Source organism: Bufo bufo, chromosome 3 (genome assembly GCF_905171765.1).
Source record: "Bufo bufo chromosome 3, aBufBuf1.1, whole genome shotgun sequence".
Classification (NCBI taxonomy): Eukaryota; Metazoa; Chordata; class Amphibia; order Anura; family Bufonidae; genus Bufo; species Bufo bufo.
The window spans coordinates 452,878,881-452,903,002 of record NC_053391.1 but is presented as its reverse complement, the minus strand read 5'-3'; the positions used below and the strand labels follow the sequence as shown (position 1 = coordinate 452,903,002).

Genomic DNA, 24,122 nt, shown 5'->3' with positions numbered 1-24,122 from the left:
TTTTCAGTAATAAACGGGCTGGCAGATTTTCGAGTAACATATGCATAGTTTTTTGTCTCTAAATGGGAGTAGAAAATATTTCCATTCCCTAATGGCAAACAAAATTCTTGAAAACAAAGAGGAATTTAAATATAAAGTACCGTATATTATTAAGTTCTATAACTTTCCATTATACCATTAACTTTGGTAAAGAATTTTTACAAAAGACAACATAAAATATATATAATGTGAATTTATTTGAAACTAGAGATTTTTATGAAGGTGTTCTTTAGTTAGTGCAATAGCTTTTTTTTTTTTTTTTAAGGAGCACATTTTGCTGTGACCATGACCCTGAATTAAAGCTGGTCATTGGCATAACATAACAATTACATGAAGCACTGTCAGTTATTAATTCACTGTAGTAAGGAACGCTATAGGGATTAGATAAAACTAATACTTTATTAAATTTGCAAAAAGTGTGAGGAGATCTATCCACGGATCCTGAGGCGGATCGAGGTATCACATGGAAAACCACGATCAGCGGTACCGCTCAGGTGTGGATAAGGTCACTAAGAAATCCACTTCAGGTGCACTACAAATGGTTGCAGAACCATGCCAGCCGGCTATAGTAATCTAACACAACCAAAAGTGCGCACCGTGGCACGGACAAGGTGCTCAGCTCAGTCACCCAGTCTAGATGGCCCTGGACTAAATTAACAAACTAATCCATTGATAAACATCTACTCATTGGGTCCGACCTGGATCAAGAACCACCTGTTCATGGATATGAACCAGATGTCTGATTGTCGGCCCTGTGAGCACAAATCAAGGGACACTAACTACCTCAGTGCTGATAGCTGCAGCCTCTGTCACGGAGGTTAGCAGCTGACTTGTTTGTTTGTCCTTCTACCCACGTTTTATGCTCCTGACGAGCCAAACATGGCGAAACGCATCAAGCGATCAGTGGGCGCAAACCCATGTTTTTGAATTTTCACTTGATTTGCGTTCACACAACAGAAGTGGTCTGCGTCAATCCAGCCCTCTGTAGTATGTGAACAGGTGCACTCAAGCTTTTTGCTCCCACACTGGTAGTTAGTGTCCCTTGATTCGTGCTCACAGGGCCGGCAATCAGACATCTGGTTCATATCCATGAACAGGTGGTTCTTGATCCAGGTCGGACCCAATGAGTAGATGTTTATCAATGGATTAGTTTGTTAATTTAGTCCAGGGCCATCTAGACTGGGTGACTGAGCTGAGCACCTTGTCCGTGCCACGGTGCGCACTTTTGGTTGTGTTAGATTACTATAGCTGGCTGGCATGGTTCTGCAACCATTTGTAGTGCACCTGAAGTGGATTTCTTAGTGACCTTATCCACACCTGAGCGGTACCGCTGATCATGGTTTTCGATGTGATACCTCGATCCGCCTCAGGATCCGTGGATAGATCTGGTCACTTAGAATTTTATATAGTCAGTAGGTTTCCTTTCCTCACACTTTTTTAAAATTTAATAAAGTATTCGTTTTTCTAATCCCTATAGCATTCCTTACTACAGTGAATTAATTTTGATGGTGGAACGTATACCACTATTAGCTTGTCAGTGATTTGATTGTCAGTTATTATCCCAATACTCATTTACATACATTTGGTTGATGTAGCCTTTTGGGAAAGGGTGTGGCCTACCTGAAAGAGGGGTGGCTTAAGATGCCAAAAAAATGTTCCATGTGCAAGCTGCACAGACTAGAGATTAGCGAATCGAAGTTGACAAAGTGGAATTCGATCCAAATTTCAGGAATAATTTGATTTGCACTGGTCGAATTTCCTCACTCTTCATGGTATCGAATTGCACTTTTTCCTAAAATGGCTGCTGCACAAATTAGTACATGGAGCAAAGAATTCTGAGAACGAGGGATCACCCACAATGCCATGCATACAGCCAATCTGCAGCCAGCAGCCACTGTGATGTCCCAGCCCTGCAAATAGCCCCAGACATCTTGTATGCTGCCATTTTCCAGTGAACTTAGTGCAGGAAGAGACATGAAAGGCTCTAGGGACAGTGTTAGGAAATTCTTTATTGTGCTGAAAAAAAGATTAAGTTCAGGGAAAGATCATTCAAGGTGTAGGGAAAGGACAGGGAGGCATTATCTACACTATAAAAGGAGAACAGGGTCCAATAGGGCAGTGTACAGCCTGGGTAATAGGAGCAATTCTATAACATCTTGCTGCACTAATTGGGGATCCAAATTGCTGTTATACTGCTGCTTTTAGGTTTGTACTGTATGATTGCTCAGTAATTCCAGCAAATCTTGCTCGTTATTAGGGTGCAAGTGCTGTGTGATACAGCCATTTATGGGGTGTATTAATAGGAAATATAGGTACGTCTTATTAGCCCTTTTGCGGTGAACGTGCATTTGTTTATAGACATTTTTGTGGTGTATTAAGAAAAAAAAGTATGTCTAATTAGCCATTCAATGGTGAACGTACATTGTTTTATAGACATTTTTGTGGTATATTAATAAGAAAAAAAAGTGTGTGTTATTAGCTGTTCAGCAGCCAACGTACATTGTTTTATAGACATTTTTGTGGTGCATTAATAATAAAAAAAAGTATGTCTAATTAGCTGTTCAGTGGTGAACGTACATTGTTTTCTAGACTTTTTTAGTGTATTAAGAAAAAAAATTACATCTAATTAGCTATTCAGCAGTGAACATACATTGGTTAATAGACATTTTTTGGGCGTATAAAAAAAAAGGGCTTGTTATTAGCCGTTTTGCGGTGAACGTACATTGTTTCATAGACATTTTTGTGGTGTATTAATAAGAAAAAAAGGGCGTGTTTTTAGCCATTCAGCGGTGAATGTGCATTGTTTTATAGACATTTTTGGGGTGTATTAATTTACAGACAAGTTACTGGCCCTTCAAAGGGAACGGGCAGTGGCCAAAATGTTTTTGGAGCAGGCAGAAGTAGCAGCAGAAGAAGGGAGGGTGGCAGCAGGAGTCGCAGTGAGAGGCCTGAGCTCCCAGTGTCATCTAGCAGTCGTTTCTTGACCAGCAACCCAGCGGTGCTTGAAAGGTTGACTCGGTCTTCGACTTCGCTGCAAGTGACATCAGACACCCCCAGCCAAAATTCGGTGGGTTCCTCTGACACAATGCTTAGTTGGCATGGCCCGGGAGCACACTGTCCTCAACCTGCCTCTGTCATTTTCTGTTCCCTCAGCACGAGAAGTATTATATACCATAGACTCGGCTCCTCTTTTAAGCGAGGACAAGCTACTAGAGGACAGTCAGCAGCTACTGCCCAGCTAAGATCTGTAGGAGTCATATGCCATTTCCTCCGGTAGACGAGCAAGTAGTGATGAGGAGAGTCGTGTGGGAGCTTGTGTTGCGAGCGGTCAGGCTCCTGGCCCTGAGACCATTGAGGGGGTCATCAGCAATGTGCTGACAGTAGCGGATGATGATGATGTAGCCGATTGCACTTGGGAACAGGGTGAAGAAGGGGCCTCATCATCATCAGGAGAAGAGGGTGGCAGCTTGTGCGTGAGGCAGCGGCTGAGCCAGCAGGGTGGTAGCGTGGCTGTGAGTCAGCAGGGTGGCAGCAGTAGGAGGTTGGGAGCCAAACTTGCCCGGGGTAGACCATCCTCTTTGGAATGTAGCGGTGCATGGGTTCATGAAGGCAGCGGTAGCAGGCAGTCTGCGTGGAGTGTTGGGGGAAAAATGCCATACTCGCCAGTCTGGCAGTTTTTTGTCAAACCGCAGGAGGTGGTAAACATGGCCATTTGAAGAATATGTTGGCACCACAACCCTGTGTCAACACATGCAGAGTCACCATAAAGTGGCCTGGGAGAACTGTGGGGATAATGTAGTGGTCCAGCCTGCCGCAGCAACCGCTGCGTCGCCTGCACCCCTTTTCCGCAAGCCAAGGCTTCCTTCCTATCATCTACTGGTCCTGATGCTCCTGCTCATCGTCCTCCTACTCCTCATCAGTCATTTTATCAGCAATCGATCACAGAAGCAATTGCCAAGAGCCAACAGTATGTGTGCACTCATCCAACGGTGCAGAAGCTGAACTTGTCCAGGCCAAGTTGCTGGTGCTGCAGTCCCTCCCTTTCTAAGTGGTGGACTCTGCACCTTTCAGAGAACTGATGGCTTGTTCCGAGGCGAGGTGGAAAGTCCCAAGCCATCACTTCTTTGCAAAAAAGGCAGCACCAGAAACAGAAGAGAAGGTGTGCCAGTCCTTGAGCCTGTCGGTGTCCGCCAAAGTGCATGGAGGCGCCGACGTGTGGAGCTGTAACTACAGTCAAGGACAATATATGTCCTTTACGGCCCACTGGGTTAATATTGTTCCTGCCCAGCCACAACTTGGTCAGGTGACACAGCTGCCACCTCCACGTTCTCACGCCGTTGGTCCTGCGACAATGTCTGCCTCTGACTCCTCATTCTCCATTGTGTCCTCAGCCTCCACTGCAGGGAAAATTCACAGTGCTCCTCCAGCATATCACATGTACCAGGTATGGCGGTGCCACGCTGTTCTGCACCTAGTTTGCCTGGTCGAACTGAGTCACACAGGGGAGGAACTGCTCCATGTCCTTTATCAATAAATCAAATCCTGGCTTTCTCCACGACAACTTAAAATCGAAACCATGGTCACTGACAACGGGAAGAACATAGTATCGGCACTGTGTGGAGGTCTGAGCAATGGTGCCTGTTCAATCTGATTGTAAAAAGGTTCCTGAAGTCTTCCACCCATCTGCAAGACATCCAGAAAATGGACAGGAGATGGTGCATGCACTTCAGCCACTCTTACGCTGCAAAGCACACCCTCCTTGAGTGCAAAGGCAGAATGGCGTTCCCCAACATTGGCTAATATGCGACTTTTTCACCCATTGAAACTCCACTCTCCATATGTTGGATGACTATATGAATGCAGAAAGGCCATAATGATTATTTGATGATACAGGCGGACAGAGGTACCCCCTGTGTAACTTCGATGTTAGCCAGTGGCAGCTCATTAGTGACACCTGCAATTTGCTCGGGCTCTTTGTGGAGGCCACTATTTGTCAGTCGCCAGGACTACGGGATGAACAACGTCATTCCACTGCTTCAAGTCCTGGAACAGATGCTGCTAAATCTGGCCAGCCAAGGAACAGGAGATGTAGAGACTACATCTCACGGCCACATGAGCCCTGTGGGGGCTGAACTAGAGGAAGAAGAGGAGGAAAACGGATCCGGCATTTATGTTTTCCACCTTTTTTTCGGCATTCCGGTATTTTGAATGCTGGATCCGGCACTAATACATTCCTATGGAAAAAAATGCCGGATCCGGCATTCAGGAAAGTCTTCCGTTTTTTTGGCCGGAGATGCTGCGGTTTTATCTTTTGCCTGATCAGTCAAAAAGACTTAACTGGAGACATTCTGATGCATCCTGAACGGAATTCTCTATTCAGAGTGCATGGGGATTAAACTGATCAGTTATTTTCCGGTATAGAGCCCCTAGGACAGAACTCTATGCCAAAAAAAAACCGCAAGGCTGAAGTGTAAAGTGATTCAAACAGTAACGCCTATCATCTGCATGTCATACTGACTCACAGTACTGTTTCACTAGCACAGCGGGCTCCCTATGCATGCTTCTGCAATGCACAGTGCTATACTACTATGCAGGCTCTCAGCAGCCAGGAAATGGCTGTTATTTAACATGATTTGTCACAAATACATTCGGATCTAATCAAATCTTTTTGGAAAATTTAACGAACCGACCAAATCAAATTTTTTCGAAATTCGCTCATTTCTAGAGCCGACTTATAGGTGGTATAAAGTGAGGCTAGGCAGTCTAAAGGTCTGCCAGCATTATCATCCAGTATCAAACACTGTGATAAATCTGGCACAGTTTTAGACTGTCTAGTCTTAGTGTACACTGTGTAAATTTTAGACACTAGTAAATATGGGCTTATGTTTCTTTTTGTGATAGTGTAATTGGCATGTTATATGTATAAATCTGGAGAAATTTCCTAGTGTATATATGCTGTGCATACTATGGAGGAAACATTTGGTGTAAACCTAGACAGATACCTAATGCCAGGAGATTTATTTTGCCAATGCAATTTCAAACATTCTGAAGCAGAACATTTAAGATACAATTGCATTGGTATTGAACCTTTTTCTTCTAGTTTGACAGACCTTATTAAAATAGTTAGAAAACTGTAGATATCACTTTAGTGGTGAGTGGGTGAAACAATTTTATGTTATTTTGTATGCTGCCTTAAAGGTTCATGTAATCATATTGTGTTTTATCCATTTTTCTTAACATTTAGAATGAATGAAATACCATAAAACATTACAGGGGTGCTTTCTTTATTCTCAGGTCTTTGTTCCATAATCACAAGTCTTTAGAATTTCATTTGAAAAGGATGCATTTCTGATCACAAATGTGAAATGAAGTGACAGCCACAAAAACTACATTTTTCAATAGTGAAATAAAAATTACAAGCAGAAAACCTATTTTGTTGCAGATTTTTATTCTTGTTTTTCTTGTTTTATCAACAGTATGAACTACATTTATTACTGTAAGTGCACTGCTATCTATCCCTAGTTAACTATCCATTATTTTGGGACTGCATCTGTATTATATCATGTCATACAAACTACAAAAAGGAATGTGCAAGTCATGGAAGGAAATAAGTAATGTTTGTCTAATGCTACACTAAAAGAAGTGGTGATGACTGCTGTTTTGGAAAAAAAGAAAATAAATGTTCTAGACCATGATGTGATTTTGAGCTATCTCTTTTAGCCAAAATTAAAAGTGGATCCTAAAGGTAGGAAACATACTTTGAACACAATGGCCCAGATTTACTAATGTGTCTGCACCTTAAATCTGTCTAAAAGGTTGTCAAATTGGTGTAACTAGGGTATCTACATTTTTCCTGACTTTCTCTAAAAGGGGTGAAGCTCTGTAGAAAGAGGCAGAGCTTCATGAGAAAGGGGCATGGCCTAAGATATGCCATTTTGTGGAAATAAAATGCTGCCATAAAATGCTGTCTCAAAGCGAGCCAACCAATAGTTGATCCAAAGCTAGAAAAAAATGTTTATCCCTATACCCCTTCAGGACATAGACATTTTTCACCTTAAAGGGGTTGTGTCACTTGAGGAAGTGGCATTCATCATGAAGACAAAGTTAATACAGGGCACTTACTAATTGTGATTGTCCATATTGCTTCCTTTGCTTGTTGGATTCATTTTTCAATCACATTATATACTGCTACTTTCTATGGTTACCACCACCCTTCAATCCATTTTTGAAGTGGTAATTATTTTTGAATGTTTTTACTTATCCAAGCCATTCTGAGACTGTTTTCTTGTGAAACATTGTACCTCATGGTGGTAAATTTGGGTCGATATATTTCATCTTTGTGTACAAAAAAGTCAAAAATTTACCAAAAAGTTTGGAAATTTCTAAATTTTCTAAATTAGAATTTCTCCACTTTTAAGGCAGATTGTGATACCTCGTAAAATTTTCCATATGTCTTACTTTATGTTTGCATCATTTTGTAAATGCCACAGTACTTCTGGCAGTTAGGGACATGAATAGGGGGATACTGGCATAATAGTTATCCACATAGAGGTGGTAACCCTTAGGCCTCTTGCACACGACAGTGTGTCCCCCGTGGCCGTATTGCAGCCCACAAACAGTGGGTCCACAATACACGGTACACCGGCCGTGTGCAAATCCAGAAATGCGGTGTGGAACGGAACCACGGAACGGAAGTACTACGGAGTGCTTTCGTGGGGTTCGGTTCCGTACTTCCGTTCCGCAAAAAGATAGAAATTGTCCTATCTTTTTGCAGAACGGATGGATCGCGGACCCCATTCAAGTGAATGGGTCTGTGATCCGCATGCGGCTGGCCCACGATCGGTGCCTGTGCATTGCGGACCGCAATTTGCGGTCTGCAGTGCAGACACAGGCAGCACACTTTCGTGTGCAAGAGACCTAATCCAGTAACTGGTGAATTAAGTGTGCCACACTATTTTTCCACTAACTCCTAGGCCGGGAAGGGGGGCATTCTGGGGTTTCAATCTGGGAGTCTTTCCCTTCATAAACGTGAAACCTGTGGGTGTGCCCGGAGGTACTCTTGCACAGCTTTACATTTTAATGCCATACCTTGTCCGCTTGCTGGGCAGATACTGGTGGACTCGTCTATGCAAATATCTTTTTCAGGGTTGTACACTTCTGCAAATTTCGAGTTAAAGTGGTCCAAGATGGGTCTAATTTTAAAATGACGGTCACATTGTGGGTAATTTTAATTATTTTTATTTTTTTGGGGAGGGAACAGTGTATTATTATTGTAATGCAAAGATTTCTAATCTTTTGTGGGACATGGCCATATTGTAAATTGGACTCTGGTACAAAACATCAGAACTAGAACATTGTCTAATTTGTGGCTTTCTAACAATATGCAGCACGAGCCCCCAAAAGGTCATCATCTCTGCTGCATTAACAGGGGTCCAACCAAAGGGTCTAGCATATGAGTATGTGGAGTTCATGAGGTACTCTTGCACAGCTTTACATTTTAATGCCATACCTTGTCCGCTTGCTGGGCAGATACTGGTGGACTCGTCTATGCAAATATCTTTTTCAGGGTTGTACACTTCTGCAAATTTCGAGTTAAAGTGGTCCAAGATGGGTCTAATTTTAAAATGACGGTCACATTGTGGGTAATTTTAATTATTTTTATTTTTTTGGGGAGGGAACAGTGTATTATTATTGTAATGCAAAGATTTCTAATCTTTTGTGGGACATGGCCATATTGTAAATTGGACTCTGGTACAAAACATCAGAACTAGAACATTGTCTAATTTGTGGCTTTCTAACAATATGCAGCACAAGCCCCCAAAAGGTCATCATCTCTGCTGCATTAACAGGGGTCCAACCAAAGGGTCTAGCATATGAGTATGTGGAGTTCATGAGGTACTCTTGCACAGCTTTACATTTTAATGCCATACCTTGTCCGCTTGCTGGGCAGATACTGGTGGACTCGTCTATGCAAATATCTTTTTCAGGGTTGTACACTTCTGCAAATTTCGAGTTAAAGTGGTCCAAGATGGGTCTAATTTTAAAATGACGGTCACATTGTGGGTAATTTTAATTATTTTTATTTTTTTGGGGAGGGAACAGTGTATTATTATTGTAATGCAAAGATTTCTAATCTTTTGTGGGACATGGCCATATTGTAAATTGGACTCTGGTACAAAACATCAGAACTAGAACATTGTCTAATTTGTGGCTTTCTAACAATATGCAGCACGAGCCCCCAAAAGGTCATCATCTCTGCTGCATTAACAGGGGTCCAACCAAAGGGTCTAGCATATGAGTATGTGGAGTTCTGGGTTATAAATTGTTGGGCGTAAAAATTTGTTTGGGCCACCATCAAGTTAATGAAATATTCAGAGAAAAAGAGTTTCAAAAATGCTATTTCTCTGAAGCCCGCACAATCAATCTGGATTCCTGAGCTGGCAAAAACTCAGGAATTGGGGGCACATATTCTTCATGGGGAGGAGTCCATTAGATTACTGGGGAGGGGGGGATACCTAAGCTTCTTTCCTGGGGCGTCTCCTTCAGGGTCCCTCATCACCGGATAACAATGATGATGAGGGAGTAGAGCAATGTGGCATCCCTTTCTCCCTTGCTGGCAGACTTTGTATCAGAGGAAAGATACTCATATGCCTCTTCACTGGAGTACATTCCCTGGGATAATTGTGCCATTTTTATTTTTATTGATGTGTGTGTCATGTGTGTGATTTAACATGTGTAAAATGTGTAGACTTTATTTATCGTCAGGGGGTGTATGTAGTTATTTCACAAGGGAGGGGGCTGGTAATGAATTTCCAATAAAATTTAGAAGAAAAAAATGATAAAAAAGAAAAGATAAAAAGATAAAAAAAGAATACAATAAAAAAAATTAGAAAAAAAGGCCACATACAGAAAAAGAAATGATACAAAAAACTGTGAAAACTGAGCAGAGGTGCGATCAGTAAAAAGTACGTCACTGATGCACTCAGCAGGTGTAGGAAGCAAACACGCAGATGGTAAATGTGTGCAAAAATCTGAAACAGAAACCTAAGCAAATACGGTCAGTAGTTGACAGTACAGATCAGCGCTCAGCAGGTGCAGGACGCACGCAGGGAAATTTTTTTGCATGCGTGTGTCAAAACTGTGGTATAAAAATTTGCCACAGTAAAAAATTTGAACGATAGCTAAACATTAACTTATATCTATTGTGAGACAGTGACAGGTCTCACGCAGGTTGGAGGCAAGGAAGGGGTGGATAGTGCGGTCCACGCCCCTATTCCACCACAGGTGAGACCAGCTAGAGGTACTCAGCCTGGCATAAAGCACCTCCTAGAGTGTCAGCAAGGGGGGAGTGTGTTACCTGTAGACAGAGGCCTGGAGGCTCTGTCTGTGTGGTCTCAGCTGGGCTAGGCTGAGGGACCACGAGGCTAAGTAACAGCCTGGAATTTGGGGGACGCAGTGACGCCTGCGGTACAAGGGCCACAAGGTCAGAGACGGGAGGACTGCTGGACCGCAATCCCCCAAAGGGACTTGCGTTAGCTACAGCCTGGAGGCTGCTGGGCTGCCTGAGAAAGCCGCAGGTTATGACCGTGTCTGAACAGCACTCTATAGGTGAGTCAGGGATTCTACCCTATGATTAGTTAGAGCCCAGCCGGGCAGGTATTTGTTTTGTGTTATTGTTTGTTGTTGGTGTTGCACAATAAATGCAAAGTTTGGACAGTATATCCGTGTCTGGCGAAGTAACCTGTGAGAATGACCCCCGGAGAAGAGCTAACCCCCCCACACTATATATATACAGATGTAAGGATGGATGAACATATATAAAAATGGAACAGAGGTATTGATCAGAACTTGCCAGTCACACATCGCACACAGACAAATTGACGCGGATCTGTAAAAAAGAGAAAAGAAAAGCCATGGGTACACTGGCGTCCACAGATGGGGGAGAGGGGAGAGGGACAGGGATTGGGATGAATTGGGGATCTAAAACTGCTGCAGATGAGGAAAAAAAATCACTGCCGCAGTTTCATATGTTGTTTTTCTTCTGTTCTTCTTTGGAGTGGGGAAGCACTGATTTGCTGTGGTGGTGTACTACAAGTACCAGCATGTGAAATAGCAGCACAGAGAAGCACAGAATCTCTCTGCAAGTAGTTACCAGCTAAAATGGCTGCTTACAGAGGGGTTCTTACGCTACCCTCTGCAGCTATTGCGCTGCCATTGGCTGGAGCATTGTCCCTGCCAATCGCAGCACTGGCAGGGAACGGCAAACACTGGTGTCCCCTGCCTAACCTCAGCGGAGACAGTTGCTGACTCAGTCAAAACCAGTTACCCCTGTATGACCCCCTCTGCCCGCCCATAAATGGTTAACAGTGCTGCCAAGGCTGCAATCGGCCAGTCTTCAAAGAGCGGCCAACGGCAGTGATCGGGGCTGCAGGGGGGGGCAGATATACCACCAGAGCCCCTTGTTAAAAATGGCTTCTTGCCATGCAGAGCAGCCATCTTATACAGGTCACCGCCCAATACAGCGTGGTGACTGCAGTTTGCCATGATGCCATAATGACTTACTAGTACGTCAAGGGTCATTAAGGGGTTAATCATCCAGCCCGAGCCTCTGTGATAAATCTGGTGCAGGTCTAGACAGCATGACTAAGCTTACACCAACTATAGGATTAGTAAATCTGGGCTACTGTGATTTAATGTTTTTTGTTTGCTTTGCTACTTTAATTTACAGAGCATCCAGATACTGCTCATGGCATCGCAATTCTAGGAAAAGTTTCTTAGAACTATTAGAAAATGTACCTCGTAATGTTTGTTGTCAGTGCTTTTTGGGGTGCAGTCATCCTGCCGTTTCTATCTGCAAGTAGAATTAAGACATCATGTAGACTGAGGAATTCTGGATCTATTCTGTGGAATCCTTGGCCTGTTCAGGCTGATACTATACATCTGTGTGCCTTGCAGAGAAAATAGCCATGACAGACATGCCTTCATTTTCTTTACGTATTAGTGATCTCATGTCACACTCAGCTTGATGACATTGACAGACCTTTGTTCCTGATCTAAGGCCATGTGTCCTGAACCTTCCCACTAGCTGAGGGTGTTGCTGATTTGCTTTCAGGTTTTCTTGACTGCATTAATGCTGATCATAGCTACATCAAATCACAGCAGTAACCAGCAGACATCAAACCACAGAGTACCATATATATCAAAAGTAAATCCCACAGCTGGCAATTAAAAATCAGCACCTCTAATATAAGGAGCGTTTCTGGCCATCGATCATGTACTATGCAGAACATTGTGCGAGGCCGCTGAAGAAGAGGCATAAAATGTTACTGCTTCTTTCTGTCCCTGGATCCAAATTTGAAGTGGAAGATGTTCTGTGAAATGTGTAACTATCACGCTGATTCAGCTTCGTGCTGCTGGCCTCTTTACTTTTAATATATGCTTTCGGATCTCTGAATGTGAATCTTCCAATGTGGAATAATACATTAGCTTAGTTACAGAATGCCTAATACAAATGTAGAAGAATCCTCGTGACTCTTTTTAGCTGAGGCTGAGAGAAGACTATAAAACTACAGATCTAACATCTAAGGCTTTTCTGTTCAGTTTTTGAGCACACATTTTTATTTCAAAACTCGCAGCTATATTTATTGTGCCACATCCACGCTACAGGTGTAAAAGGCCATGTTCGCAAAGAGCAATTTCAGAGCAGTTCTAAAAGGGTAAAAGAGCTCCATGTGCTGTCATTTAGGGTCTGTGCATGCGGCTTTGTTATATGCACAGACCCTATGACCTCATACACAGGAGTGTACTACAGCTCTTTACAACCACTGAATTGTTAGAAGCCGTAATTTGGTCCCCATAGGCTACTATGAGATCCTACCGCACCTTCGTATGTCTCTGATTTCATATGGTAGTTCTTTTTATCCATCAAACTCTGCATGAATCCAACAGTAAAACAATTTTAGATGGCTTCATTGTAAACGTGCTCTTCCCTAGCTGGCTGAATAGGAAATAAAATTTATTACTGACAACTTATATACTATAATTTCTGCATTTTAATTTTTTTTTATTAGAATGTGACTTGCTCGAGTGATGTTTTTTTTACTATATCCAGCAGAAAACTATCACTTGCTATGACTTTCGGTGTGCTCCTGACTCACTGTAAAACCACTTTCATACAGCACACCTCTTCTTCAATGAAGTATTAAAAGAAATGCGGGTACTTTCAATCCTCTAACAACATGATTCTTTTAGTTAATGATGGACGAACATCGGCCAGGACGATTCGCAAACGTGATCAAATGTTCGCGAACCGCAAGTTCGCGCGGACCCCAGGTTATATTTGCAGCCACCAAATATTTAAAGAAGTGCACAAATCGTCCCACAACATGGACAGTGACATACCAAAGTGGGATCAATAGCAAAATTTCCCACAAAAAAATATGTATTTTAAGCAGGGGCCATTTTTATGCATCTTAAAGGGAAACTCTCAAAAATGTGCCATGCTAGAGAATAGGGAAATTTTATTTTAGGTCATGGGAGTACAGGCCACAAACATTAGGCATTCACCGGACAGAAAACATGTGATTATGTGGCTGGAGGTATATTAGAAGGTCATTGGATATCAATTTTACTGCAGGCCAGTGGAATACAGGCCCCAAAAATTATTCATTCAATGTACAGAAAAGAACAAGTGATTATGTGGCTGGAGGTATATTAGACGGTCAATGGATATCAATTTTATTGCAGTCCAGTGGAATACAGGCCCCAAAAATTATTCATTCACCGTACAGAAAAGAACAATTGATAATGTGGCTGGAGGTACATTAGGCGTTCACTGTATAACAATTTTACTGTTGGCCAGTTAGATTACAGGCCCCAAAAATTATGCATTCACCGTACATAAAAGATCAAGTGAATATGTGGCTGGAGGTATATTAGACAATCAATGGATATAAATTTTACTGCAGGCCAGTGGACTACAGGCCCCAAAAATTATGCATTCGCCGGACAGAAAACATCAAGTGATTATGTGGCTGGAGGTATATTAGACGGTCATTGGATATCAATTTTACTGCAGGCCAGTACAAATACACGTCAAATACATATGTTTAACCCTTTCAGGACCCTGCCATTTTTCACCTTAAGGACCAGGGGATTTTTTGCAAATCTGACAAGTGTCACTTTATGTGGTGATAACTTTAAAATGCTTTTACTTATCCAGGCCATTCTGAGATTGTTTTCTCATCACATATTGTATTTCATGACAGTGGTAAAATTGAGTCAAAAAAAATAATTTTTATTTATAAAAAAAGCCAAATTTACCAAAAATTAGAAAAATTTCCAAATTTTAATTTCTCTACTTTTATAATAGATAGTATTACCTCCAAAAATAGTTATTACTTTACATTTCCCATATGTCTACTACATGTTTAGATCATTTTGTAAATGCCAATTTATTTTTTGGGGACGTTAGAAGACTTAGAAGTTTAGAAGCAAATCTTCCAAAACACACTTTTTAAGGACCAGTTCAGGTCTGAAGTCACTTTGTGAGGTTTACATAATAGAAACCACCCAAAAACAACCCCATTTTAGAAGCTACACCGCTCAAGGTATTCAAAACTGATTTTACAAACTTTGCTAACCCTTTAGGTGTTCCACAAGAATTAATGGAAAATGGAGATGAATTTTCAGAATTTCACTTTTTTGGCAGATTTTCCATTTTAATACATTTTTTGCCACTAACAAAGCAAGGGTTAACAGCCAAACAAAACTCAATATTTATTGCCCTGATTCTGTAGTTTTCAGCAACACCCCATATGTGGTCGTAAACTGCTGTACGGGCACATGGCATTGCACAGAAGGAAAGGAACGCCATGTGTATTTTGGAAGGCAGATTTTTCTGGACTGGTTTTTTGACACCATGTCCCATTTGAAGCCCCCCTGAGCACCCCTAGAGTAGAAACTCCAAAAAAGTGACCCCATTTTGGAAACTACGGGATAAGGTGGCAGTTTTGTTGGTATATTTTAGGGTACATATGATTTTTGGTTGCTCTATATTCCACTTTTTGTGAGGCAAGGCAACAAGAAATTGCTGTTTTCGCACCGTTTTTATTTTTTGTTATTTACAATATTCATCTGATAGGTTAGATCATGTGGTATTTTTATAGAGCAGGTTGTTAGGGACGAGACAATACCAAATATGATACATTTTTTTATAGTTTGTTTCAGTTTTACATAACAGCATTTTTGTAAAAAAAAATATTTTTAGTGTCTCAACATACTGAAAGCCATAGTTTTATTCATTTTTTGGGTGACTGTCTTAAGTAGGGGCTCATTTTTTGGGGGATGAGATGATGGTTTGATTGGTACTAATATAGAGTGCATATGACTTTTTGATCACTTGCTATTACACTTTTTGTGATGTAAGGTGACAAAAAATGACACTTTTTTTTTACGGTATTCAACTGAGGGGTTAGTTCATGTGATATTTTTATAGATCAGGTTATTACGGACGCGGCGATACCTAATATGTCAACTTTTTTTATTTATTCAAGTTTAACATAATGATTTCATTTTTGAAACAATAAAAAAATCATGTTTTAGTGTTGTGATAGTCTGAGAGCCATAGTTTTTTTCAGTTTTTGAGCGATTGTCTTAGGTAGTGTATGATTTTTGCGGGATGAGATGACGGTTTGATTGGCATTATTTTGGGATGCATATGACTTTTTGTTTGCTTGCTATTACACTTTTTGTCATGTAAAGTGACAAAAATTGCTTTTTTGACACAGTTTTAATTCTAGTTTTTTTACAGTGGTCATCTGAGGGGTTAGGTCATGTGATATTTTTTTAGAGCAGGTTATTACGGACGCGGCAATACCGAATACGTATACATTTTTATTTACTTAAGTTTCACACTATAACAGCATTTTTAAAACCAAAAAAACTATGTTTTAGTGTCTCCATATTCTGAGCCATAGTTTTTTAATTTTTTGGGCAACGGTTAGATTGGTACTATTTTGGGGGTATACGCCTTTTTTATCGCTTGGTGTTGCGCTTTTAGTGATGTAAGGTGACCAAAAAATGGTTTATTTAGCACAGTTTTTATTTTATTTTTTTGGCGGTGTTCATCTGAGGGGTTAGTTCATGTGATAGTTTTATAGAGCCGGTCGACACGGACGCGGCGATACCTAATATGTGTACTCCCCCTTTTTTTACAATTTATTTTCCCTTTATTTTGGCAAAAGGATATTTATTTTTTACTCGAAACTTTAAATTTTTGGAGTACTTTATTTTTTGTCCCACTCTGGGACTTCAACTTATGGGGGTCTGATCCCCTTTACAATGCATGACAATACTTCTGTATTGTCATGGAAGGCAGCCTAAAGAAGGCATCGTGCTGCCTTCCATGCCATCGGGTCCCCGTCACAGCAGCACAGGGAACCAATGGAATCTCTGATACCTGCAAGGACATCGCATGTGCCGCGGTCAGCGCTGACCACTGCACATCAAGGGTTAATGCGTCAGCATCAGTGATTTCACCAATGCCGGCACATGCAGCAGGGATCAGGCTAACAGTGACTGCCGATCCCGTGCGCTGTGACACTGTTGCTACACTTGCAGTTGCCTGTGGCAACGTGCTGCTGTGTGTGCATGGGGTGGCAGTGTCTCGGCCTTCTGGTGGATTGCCGTGACATGGTTGCCACGCATGTTGTTGCCTGCGGCAACGTGTAGCTTTCTATTCTTGTGTGTGCACTTCCCCTTTAAGTGGCTTCCTTCCCTTGTCTGGTGTTGGAAGGGTTAACTCCCTTCCTAGTGTTTGGTGAACACTGGGTTTATGTGTGTGTGGGTGTGGCTGCTTGGGCTATTTAGTCTCTGCTGGATGCCTGAAGCTGAGGGGTACTCCAGCCATGGTGTATGCTGGAGCTAACCTCCTGGTCTTCATATTCCATCTGTCCAGTGAGGGCCACCCTTGTGGTCATAGATGTTGATGTTCTTATGGTGTCTCCTTCCCTTCATATATTTTGGTTTGCGTGGGTTATGTTCAGGGTGTTGTATGGCTGGTGATGTTTGGTGTCCAGCATGTTTGCTAGACATTCCCCTGTCTCACGTTTATTGCAGCTATGGGTGTCCTCGGTTCCTGTGTGGTTTGTGGTGTGTGTTGTGTGCTTTAATGTTGGTGTGGACAGCAGCACTTGTGCACGGGTTCCAGTCAGTGTGTCTGTGGCAGGTAAGTGTGTTATGGTTTTCACTTACCTGCCATCTCCATATGCTGTATGTGTTCTCCTCTCCTTGCAGCCTGGCCTCAGATAGAGACTTCTGTTCCTCCATGACTGGGATGAACAGGTCGTCTCTTCCCGGCTCCTTGGTGAGGGATTACCAGGGCGACTTAGGGTCTTTAGGAATCCAGAGTATGAGTCGTCCTACCATCGGGGTCCACTCATACGGTGAGGAGTCAGGGAGAGGATTAGGGACGCTGTAGGAGGTGACCTGCTCCCTTATTACTCCTTTTGGCCAGGCTGATCCCCTTTTTACCATTTGACACCGCACGGTGGGGGTTTCCCCCACTCCCCACCATGACACATTAGGGGCGAGTGCCTGCCTCTGATCTTACCATCTAAAACATTATGGGCGAGGGCCTGCTGCTGAGCTGACCATCTAAAACATTAGGGGTGATGGCCTGCTGCTGAGCTGACCATATAAAAAATTTTGTGGGCGAGGGCCTGCTGCTGAGCTGACCATCTAAAACATTAGGGGTGATGGCCTGCTGCTGAGCTGACCATCTAAAAAAATTTGTGGGCGAGGGCCTGCTGCCGAGCTGACCATCTAAAAATTTAGGGGTGAAGGTTTGCTGCTGAGCTGACCCTCTAAAACATTATGGTTAAGGGCCTGTTGGTGAACATCAAAAACATTATGGGTGAGGGCCTCCTGGTGACCCTCTAAAACATTATGGGTGAGGGCCCGCTGCTGAGCTGACCATCTAAAACATTAGGAGCAACTGAAGCCTAATAAGCATGTTGATATGATAGAGGAGGAGCAGGAGGACGAGAAAAGGGAGATTGAACCATATACCCTCTCTAGTGGTGGAAGGGGTGCATGGAAATAAAGTGTATTCAATACACCATACAAGCCACATTTAGAGTGCCTTTATGTTCAGCCGCTTTCCTCTGGTGGAGCAGAGAAGTCAGGGGCAATCCAGGCCTTGTTCATTTTTATAAGAGTTAACCGGTCAGCATTTTCAGTTGACAGGCGGATGCATTTATAAGTTATTATGCCCCCAGAGGCACTAAATACCCGCTCTGACAAAACGCTAGCGGCAGGGCAGGCCAGCACCTCCAAGGCATAGAGCGCCAGTTTGTGCCACATGTCCAGCTTGGACACCCAATAGTTGTAAGGGACAGAGGGATCACTGAGGACGCTGACACAGTCTGCTACATACTCCTTCACCATCTTCCAAAACTTTTCCCTCCTTGTGACACTAAGACGCGCATCAGGATGAGGGTGCTGGCGGGGTGTCATAAAACTGTCCTAGGCTTTGGAGAGTGTTGCCCTGCCTCTGTTGGAACTGCTGTGTGTTCCCCTCGTCTCTCCTCCTCGGTTGGCCAAGGAACTAAGTACTCTGCAGCCAGCGTTGTCAGCTGGAAATTTTTGGAGCAATTTTTCCACAAGGACCTTCTGGTATTGCACCATTTTGCTCGTCCTCTCCAGCACAGGAATGAGAGATGAGAAGTTCTCTTTGTAGCGGGGGTCAAGAAAGGTGAGCAACCAGTAATCGGTGTTGGCCAAAATGCATACCACGCGAAGGTTACGGGAAAGGCAGCCTAACATAAAGTCAGCCATGTGTGTCAGAGTCCCAACAGACAAGACTTCTCTGTCCTCATCAGGAGGATGACTCTCAATCTCCTCATCCTCTTCCTCCTTTTCTACCCATCCACACTGAACAGATGGAATAAAACTTCCATGGGTACTACCCTTTGTAGCTGAGGCAACCGTCTTCTGCTCCTCCTCCTCATCATCCAATTTGCGCTGAGAAGACGAACTGTGGGTGGTCTGGCTATCACCCTGTGTACTGTCTTCCCCCATTTCCACCTTTTCCACAAGCAAAGCGTCTGCACTTTCCTCAAAAAAGCACCAGACTGCGGAACACCTACCCCTTGGCAATGTCACAGTGGGGAGTGGAGAAAACCCCCCACCGTACAATGTCATAGATATAAGGTAGCAACTAAGCCAGGTTGCTGGGATCAGGGAGCAGGTCACCTCCTAAAGCATCCCTAAATCTGTCCCTAGTCTCCTATCTTTATGAGCCGACCCTGATGGTAGGAGGATCCATACGCCGGAACTTCAGAACACTGAAATACCTGAATTACCCTGAGATAAGGAGAAAGGGACAAGAGACCAACTGGTTCATCCATGACACAGATGAACCAGAGTCTTCCACAAGCCTAGCAACAAAGGACAACAACACCAAGGAAATGACAGGTAAGTAACCAGTGGCCAGAGACAACTGAACCAACCACAACAGTAAATCTGGTCACTTACCTGCTGCAGCTGCTGGAAGACACCAAAGAAGAACACAGCTGAAGTAACCTGGAACCCAAACAGAAGCGCTGCCATCCAAACACCTTCCAGATGCAGTCCGTACTGACACACAGGAACCAGGACTCCAGCAACTGCACATCCTAGGAAAATGGTTCACCTTTCATAGGGACAACACACACAGGGAAACATCTTGCACTCATGCAGGGACAAACACCAACAACATACCAGACATGTAACAACAAACAAGACGTACAACAAACCCTGAACATAAACCCACACCAAACATACAAAGGTTGGGTACATAGAGGATACAAGGGAGACAAAGGAATTACATTTCTAAGAGACCTCGATGTCCAACAAGGTGGCCCTCAATGACTGGGCAGATGGAATAGCCACAGAATGGAGCATAGCTTCCATCCCACAGCAAGGCTAGAGCACAACTAACCTCCAAGCTACAAGCAAAGGCTAAATAGCTAGAAGAGACCACACCCTGATCTAACCAAGTCAGGATATAACCCCACGCACACCACACAGCAGGGAGAAACAACTTAAAGGGGAAGTGCACGTGCAAACTGACAACACGTTGCCACTGTCAACCAGTCTGCACGGCAATCGTGTCACGGTCAAACAACATGACCGTGACAGGCAAGGGAGATTGCGCAAGGGGGTGCTCCGGGGAACAGTTGCGGGCCTGTTTGGTGTGGCCCGCCTTCTCCCTTTTGCCACCCCACTGATTTCATCATCCACCACCTCCTCTTCCCTACACTGGTCATCCTCCTGACCTCACTTATTGACAACTGTGTCTCATCATCAACCTCTTGAGACACTAATTGCCGTTGACTTATTGGCAACTGTGTCTCATCATCATCATCCACCTCATGAAAAACGAATTGCTGTTGCTCACCGTCATCTTCTTCTGACTGTGGATGCTCAAGAGTTTGGGAATCAGTGCACAAGATCTCCTCATGTCCCTCTTCAAGTGGGCTTGGCGAGAGGCCCAAATCAAGGAATGGCAATGAAAAGAGCTCCTCAGAAGATCCGAGTGTAAGAACACTTGTTTGCCAAGACTCTCCATGATGGGAGGAAGGAGGATCAGGGTGAGGATTCTGTTGACCAGACTCTTGGCTACTGAGACTGGATTTTGTGCAAGACAGGGTCGTGCGTAACCGACTGGAAGCATTATCTGCTGCAATCCAACCGACCACCTGGTCGCACTGGTCTGACTTCGAGAGTGGTGTCCTTCGCCGCCCTGCAAACTGGGACATGAAGCTACAGTAGGTGTTTCTGACATTGTGTTTTTAGCACGACAGCGTCGCGCTGATACTCGGCGACATGGTGCCACGTGTGCGGCGTTTGTTATGAATCCTGAGGGGGAAGTCCCCGCCGGATTTTAAATAAAAATCCGGCCTGGGTCCCGCCCTCAGGAGCATACCGGGCCCTTAGGTCTGTTATGGTTTGTAAGGAGAGCCCCCCCTACGCCGAAAAAAACGGCGTAGAGGGTCCCCCTACAATCCATACCAGACCCGTATCCAAAGCACGCTACCCGGCCAGCCAGGAAGGGAGTGGGGACGAGCGAGCGCCCCCCCCCCTCCTGAGCCGTACCAGGCTGCATGCCCTCAACATGGGGGGTTGGGTGCTCTGGGGCAGGGGGCGCACTGCGGCCCCCCCACCTCAGAGCACCCTGTCCCCATGTTGATGAGGACAGGGCCCCTTCCCGACAACCCTGGCCGTTGGTTGTCGGGGTATGCGGGCGGGAGGCTTATCGGAATCTGGGAGCCCCCTTTAATAAGGGGGCCCCCAGATACCGGCCCCCCACCCTAAGTGAATGAGTATGGGGTACATCGTACCCCTACCCATTCACCTGCAAGAAAAGTGGTAAAAACACAAATAAACCACACAGTGTATTAAAATATTTTATTTTTCTGCTCCGGAGGCCACCCCCTGTCTTCTTTATTAGCTCTTTTACCAGGGGGGGGCTCTTCTTCTTCCGATATCCCGACGGGTCTTCTCCGCTATCCGGGGGGTCTTCTCAACTCTCCGGGGTTCTCCTTCTGTCTTCTCCTTCTGTCTTCTCCTTCTGTCTTGTTGTCTCCTTCTGTCTTCTGTCTCCGGGGTTCTCCTTCTGTCTTCTCCGCTATCCGGGGGGGTCTTCTCAACTCTCCGGGGTTCTCCTTCTGTCTTCTCCTTCTGTCTTGTTGTCTCCTTCTGTCTTCTCCTTCTGTCTTGTTGTCTCCTTCTGTCTTCTGTCTTCGGGGTTCTCCTTCTGTTTTCGCCTCTCTCTGTTGTTGACTCGGCGCACCCCGGTTCTTCGTCTCGCGAGACTCGGCGCACCCCGATTCTTCGTCTCGCGAGACGAAGAATCGGGGTGCGCCGAGTCTCGCGAGACGAAGAAACGGGGTGCGCCGAGTCAACAACAGAGAGAGGCGAAAACAGAAGGAGAACCCCGAAGACAGAAGACAGAAGGAGACAACAAGACAGAAGGAGAAGACAGAAGGAGACAACAAGACAGAAGGAGAACCCCGGAGAGTTGAGAAGACCCCCCCGGATAGCGGAGAAGACAGAAGGAGAACCCCGGAGACAGAAGACAGAAGGAGACAACAAGACAGAAGGAGAAGACAGAAGGAGAACCCCGGAGAGTTGAGAAGACCCCCCGGATAGCGGAGAAGACCCGTCGGGATATCGGAAGAAGAAGAGCCCCCCCCTGGTAAAAGAGCTAATAAAGAAGACAGGGGGCGGCCTCCGGAGCAGAAAAATAAAATATTTTAATACACTGTGTGGTTTATTTGTGTTTTTACCACTTTTCTTGCAGGTGAATGGGTAGGGGTACGATGTACCCCATACTCATTCACTTAGGGTGGGGGGCCGGTATCTGGGGGCCCCCTTATTAAAGGGGGCTCCCAGATTCCGATAAGCCTCCCGCCCGCATACCCCGACAACCAACGGCCAGGGTTGTCGGGAAGGGGCCCTGTCCTCATCAACATGGGGACAGGGTGCTCTGAGGTGGGGGGGCCGCAGTGCGCCCCCTGCCCCAGAGCACCCAACCCCCCATGTTGAGGGCATGCAGCCTGGTACGGCTCAGGAGGGGGGGGGGGCTCGCTCGTCCCCACTCCCTTCCTGGCTGGCCGGGTAGCGTGCTTTGGATACGGGTCTGGTATGGATTGTAGGGGGACCCCCTACGCCGTTTTTTTCGGCGTAGGGGGGGCTCTCCTTACAACCCATAACAGACCTAAGGGCCCGGTATGCTCCTGAGGGCGGGACCCAGGCCGGATTTTTATTTGAAATCCGGCGGGGACTTCCCCCTCAGGATTCATAACAAACGCCGCACACGTGTAGAATTGGCGGGAATCCAAGTCGGATCTCCCGTCGCTTCTATGACGGCTCTGTCTCCATCGCGGCAAGCCAGCTCGGCGCTGGCTCCCGCGATGGGGCTCGTATGTGCTCAATCTCGCCGAGAAATACAGCGAGATTGACACAAAATCGGGTTCACCTACTGTAGGTATCGTGGATGAGTGTATTTCTTGTGCTCTGGCAGCAGGCACAGTTTCACCGTGCCCAGGGCCACGGCCTCTGCGTGCTCCATCAGCAGCACAGCCACTTCCCTGTCCCTTACTGCTCACCGTGCGCATATTAAATGGTATATAAGCTTGCAAGTATGTCACACGTACAGTAGTGCAGGTTTTGTAAGTGCATGCGCAAATAAAGTACACAGAATGTCACAGATATGTTTAGGATGCGCACACCTTAAACAGGAGGTATAGCGCAAGTAATGTCGCTGTCACCGCATAATTAAAAATTACACTGAATGAATGTCACTGATATTTAGGATGCGCACACGTTAAACAGGAGGTATAGCGCAAGTAATGTCGCTGTTACCACCGCCTAATAAAAAATTACACTGAATGAATGTCACTGATATTTAGGATGCACAAATGTTATACAGGAGGTATAGCGCAAGTAATGTCGCTGTCACCAGCGGCTAATAAAAAATTACACTGAATTAATGTCACTGATATTTAGGATGGGCAAACGTTGTACAGGGGATATAGCGCAGGTAATGTCGCTGCCACCAGCAGCAAAAAAATTTGACTGAATGTCACTGATATTTCGGATACGCAAACGTTATACAGGAGATGTAACGCAGGTAATGTAACTGTCCACGGAAAAAGTACACTGGATGTCACAGATATTTTTAGGCTGCGCACACGTTAGACAGGAGATGTAGCTCAGATAATTTCGCTGTCTACAGCGGCCAAACAATTGCAAGCTATTTAGCGCAGGTTGCGCTAAAAATACAGTTTGCTGCCAGATACAACTATAGTTCTTAAAAGGACTTTTGGGTCTATAACAAGTTTTAGCAATTTAGCGCAGGTTGCGCTATAAATATATATTGCTATATATATAAATATGTTATAGACTTTTGGGTCTATAACAAGTATAAAAGCTAAAATATTCCTTTTTCACTCCCTACACTATCTCTGCTCTCCGGCACTCCCTGACTAAAGGCTCGTTCACGCAAACGTATTTTGCGTTCCGTATACGGGCCACTT

At 44.5% G+C, this 24,122-nt stretch overlaps 1 protein-coding gene across 1 annotated transcript in view; it reads right to left on the bottom strand.

The window, feature by feature from the left end:
* The window catches only part of GABRA5 (gamma-aminobutyric acid type A receptor subunit alpha5), a 271,577-nt gene that overhangs the window by 35,044 nt on the left and 212,411 nt on the right, over nucleotides 1-24,122 (bottom strand). The gene's annotated exons all lie outside the window — the stretch shown is intronic.